General features: G+C 43.4%; 1 long non-coding RNA gene across 1 annotated transcript; it reads left to right on the top strand.

Annotated features, from left to right (window-relative positions):
• Positions 1-3,246: 3,246 nt before the first annotated feature.
• LOC120437827 lies at positions 3,247-4,531 on the top strand. The gene is made up of 3 exons (XR_005611430.1): positions 3,247-3,275; positions 3,353-3,522; positions 4,032-4,531. It is a non-coding gene; the product is annotated as an uncharacterized LOC120437827 (long non-coding RNA).
• The last annotated feature ends 268 nt before the right edge of the window (positions 4,532-4,799 follow it).

Below are 4,799 nucleotides of genomic sequence, written 5' to 3'. Positions count from 1 at the left end.
CTGGTATAAAGTCCACACTTTTCCCGTCAATTGTTCCGTCTGTCCTGCTCACATCTCCAATGGTTGTACACGTTGTCATTAACGTGGCTTCACTCCACATCAGCCACGCCGCTTTGCTAGCTAAAACACCGGTGTCGGCACATAAGGACGCTGTCATAGCCTGTCAGCGACGTTGATTGGCTGCGTATATACGCATTATTGGCTGGACTATGGGATAAGGTGGCATCGTTGTAATCCCATACTGGAGCAGCCAGTCACTTACTGACTAACACTGCAAAACAGAATTATTAAAGTTTTAATTTTAATTGCAATTCAGGTTAGATTTTTTGTGCGCAACGCAGATTTTCTGTGCGCAGAGACCGTGCCAGCAGTGCGCAATTGCGCACGCGCGCAGCTTAGAGGGAACATTGGTCATATGTCATTCAATACAGTGGTGTACTGACAGATCCAGGATCAGTCCAAATCATCAGCAGTTTGAGCCACATATGGGTTGAAGTGTATTTGTGGAAATTTTGGACTGTTCCTCTATCAGTGTGTAACAGTGTGTGTATGAGAGCCATGTAATGTCCATGTGTGCATGCTGACTGTGCTGCTCTGACCCCCCTCCACCTTTCAGGTTGGAGCCTGCTGGAGTCCGATGGTTGAGACCAGGTCTGAGGAAGTGTAAGTGTGTTTTTAATGGGATTCATGAAAACAAAGCAGCACACATTCAACCATCTTCATCATGTCAGGAGTCATCATCAAAGTGTCAATCAATGAACAGATGATGGATCAATAACTGCAGCTGGATTGTGTTTGTTCTCTCCATCAGATTCCTGTCAACTCACAATCGACACAAACACAGTGAACAGAAACCTCCAACTGTCTGACAACAACAGGAAGGTGACACATGTGGAGGAGGTTCAGTCATATCCTGATCATCCAGACAGATTTGATGTTTGGGAACAGCTGCTGTGTAGAAATGGTCTGACTGGTCGCTGTTACTGGGAGGTCGAGTGGAGAGGAACCATTTATGTATCAGTGAGTTACAGAAGAATCAGAAGGAAAGGAGACAGTAATGAGTGTTTGTTTGGATGGAATGATCAGTCCTGGAGTCTGTGGTGCACTGATGAGGGTCCCGATTCTGTCTGGCACAACAAAAGAGAAACATCCATCTCTTCCTCCTCCTCCTCCTCCTCTGTCTCTAACAGAGTAGCAGTGTATGTGGACTGTCCTGCTGGCACTCTGTCCTTCTACAGAGTCTCCTCTGACACTCTGATCCACCTCCACACCTTCAACACCACATTCACTCAAACTCTTTATCCTGGGTTTAGAGTTTTGGCTGCTCTCCACACAGATACATTTCAATGGCAGTTTGGTTCCTCGGTGTCCCTGTGCTGAGTGGAGTGTAAAGAGTGTCTCCTGTTAGAGAAACACTGACTGTTGAACAGATAGTTCAGTCTGTACATGTCTGTCTCTTTCACTCACAAACACGTTTCAGATTCATGGATTCAATCAGTTGATGTTTGAAACTCTTCTAAATTATTCCTTGTAAATGTCTTCCTCTTTAGTCCTTTAAAGATAGAAGCTCCCATTATTCCAGGATCCACATGTTGTTTTCTGTCTTTTTCCACCCAAAGCTTCACAGTGAATCTCAGTATGTTGTGTTTCTCTGAAGCTCCGTTCACAACCAGCTCCTCTGCATTTTCAACGAGTCTGAGCTCATTAAAATGAATCCAAATGTTTGATTTCCCTTTCTTAATGGGATGTTTCCAAACTCTCCACATGCTCTTACTGTTTCACTCATTGTCGGAAGCTCATCACATGAAAATGATAGCAGGTTTTTATGTTTCACAGTTACTTACTGAGATCTTCAGTGGGGGTGGACATGCTCCTGTACAGACCTCTGAGGAGAACCAAGGTGTAGTCAAAGAGTCCAGTCTGTCCTCACAGATGTGAACATGTGGTTTCATCAGGTCTGCTGTCAGCTAGCAGGCTCACATCAGAATCACTGTTCCTGAAAAACACAGTCTGTGTGACATCATCAGTCAGCTGATCGTCCCAGATCTGAATGGTTTCTGTCTCTACTGAGGAAGTCAGAGAATATCACTGAGGTGTGGATCAGGTCTGAGTGACCTTTGGAGGGACAGGTTTCAATACTACAATACACAATCACATGTGTCCACGTGATGTATTTGACCAGCTTTATTCATTAATGATCAATCAACTTATTTACTGCATCTGAGTCCAGCTTCATTTAAATGATCCAACCATGAAAATGACATCAGTCCTACAGAAGCACTTAATGCTAACAGGAAGTCATTGATTAAGGTGGAATAACACAGAGAGACACAACCACTCACAGTTAACCTGACCCCACTAACTGCATGTGTTTGGACTGTGGGAGGAAGCCGGAGTACCGGAGAGGACGCACACAAACACAGGAGAACATGAAGCTCAGCACTGAAACAAAGATGGTGGATTTGACCTCAGGACCAGGCGCGTAATTTCCAGGGGGGTTACGGGGGTCATGACCCCCCAATAATCAGATCCAGCCAATATAATTTCATCATTCCAGTTTATAAAATTATGAATTATCTTGCATAAATAGCTTGTCCAGTTTCTTTAATCATTTCAATTATTACCAGCAAAATAGTTGCACGTTTAATCATCTAGTAATGTAGTAGTAATCTGAAAAACTGAATGTAAAATAATTGTAATGTAAGGAAAAGGAAATATTTGCCCTGTTTGTTGATGTCTGCCACCACAAATCACTACAAACTTTGATGTTAACTAGGATGTCCTACATTTAGCTTGTTGATTAGCTACAATCACAGCATTATAGTGGCCACTGCGAAAACGAATTTCTTGACACAATAAAATCATGAAATAATGAATGTTTTTCTCAGAGGTAGACACATTTAAATGAGTTATAACAAGGAAATTGGTGATTATACCCAGGAAAGGCAAAAGGTGTTTCAAATGCTTTCCAGCTTCTTGGTAAGGGAACATGCATTCTCCAAAACCATGTGAATATCCCACCTCTGTCAAACCATTTAAACATTAACGGAGCTTTTTATATCAGGTACAAGAGGTTTGCAGAGCAGGTGATCGAAGAGGGACACAAGGAAGCAGTGATGAGGAGAGAGGAGGCAAAAGAGGAGGTGCAGAGGAGAGTGAAGGTGGTGACAGAGGAGGTGCAGAGGAGAGTGAAGGTGGTGACAGAGGAGGTGCAGAGGAGAGTGAAGGTGGTGACAGCGGAGGTGAAGAGGAGAGTGAAGGTGGTGACAGAGGAGGTGAAGAGGAGAGTGAAGGTGGTGACAGCGGAGGTGAAGAGGAGAGTGAAGGTGGTGACAGCGGAGGTGAAGAGGAGAGTGAAGGTGGTGACAGAGGAGGTGTAGAGGAGAATGAAGGTGGTGACAGAGGAGGTGCAGAGGAGAGTGAAGGAGGTGACAGAGGAGGTGCAGAGCTTGGGCAGGAGAAAGGAGGAGGTGACAGTGGGTCAGATGAGCAAAGAGAGAAAGGCTGCACATGGATGAGCAGGTAAAAACAACACAATAATTGTGCGTGCAAACACACACTGTCAGGACACTGAACTGATCTGTGTTTGGTTCACAACAGTCAGACTAATGAGCAGCTGAGAATGCATCGATATATTCATCCATGTTTATTTAACAATGTCAATAATGTTGTTAATATGTGCAACACAATCATGTAATATTGTTACTGGTGTCAGTACAGTGATGTAAATGATTGAATACATCCATAAATAAGCAGAGTCACCATGTGGTGTTGTTGCCATCTGGCAGGACAGCAGTGGAGAGCTGACAGTAAAAATGCCCGTGGTCCTCTGCTGTTTAAAACAGATTTATTTATTTATTTAGACAGAGATTTTGACCCCCACAATGTTCAGCACAAAGTTCTTGCTCAGGACCTTCTTGCTGTGAGGCAGCAGAGCTGACCACAGCGACACCACGCTCTCTAAAAACAGTAGCACAGCTATGATTACAGGGCTTGGTGCTGATTTTTCTTCAGGTTTGTATCTTTGACAGGTTCAACACAATAAACACCAACAGCAGACACGTGGTGTGTGTGCGGGTGTCTGCCTCTTATAACCACAGTGATTCTCCTGTGGTTTGAAATCTCACGTGATCTTGTGACGTGATCACGAGTCCAAACACTAACAGGTCACCTCAACAAGAACAGATTCAATCCTAATGATTTAGTTACCCTAGAAACATGATGTGGTTGACAGGACATGTTAGACTGTTGTAAACGTCACAGCCACACAGTCACACTTTCTGAGTGTTTTTAATATGATGGATGTGAAACACTGAGTGATGCTTCATCACATTCACACTCACAGCTCCTCTGTCAGTGTCTCAGCTATGCTGGCAGCCTGGAGTCACCTGTAACATGACTGTGGGCTGATGCTGAACTCTGACTCTTATATGTGTGTTATTAACCTCAGAGCAATAATAACAACAATAATTTCATAAAAACATGATTTTTCCTCTCATGATGAATGATTATAGTCAGAGGGGACTCCAAAATAAAAGCACCTTCAAACCAAGTTCTTTCAGACTAAAAGGAGACAGGAAAGACAAACTGATCAGAACTTCGTGGTGAATCATGTCAAATAAAAGAAACACAAACCTGTTTCGTAGTATAAGAGTTCATCCAACCTGCAGCAGTGATACTGAAGTCTGAACGACACAAAAACCAAATGAATCTGTGCATCAGTGATAATAAAGATCAGCCTGACATCAATCTGTATTATCAGCAGGAGCAAGATCACTTCCACTGTGTCCATCACTGGT

This window comes from Oreochromis aureus, linkage group 3 (genome assembly GCF_013358895.1).
Source record: "Oreochromis aureus strain Israel breed Guangdong linkage group 3, ZZ_aureus, whole genome shotgun sequence".
NCBI classification, from domain to species: Eukaryota; Metazoa; Chordata; class Actinopteri; order Cichliformes; family Cichlidae; genus Oreochromis; species Oreochromis aureus.
Note: the sequence above shows the minus strand (reverse complement) of the source record. Positions and strands in the feature narration are given on the sequence as shown.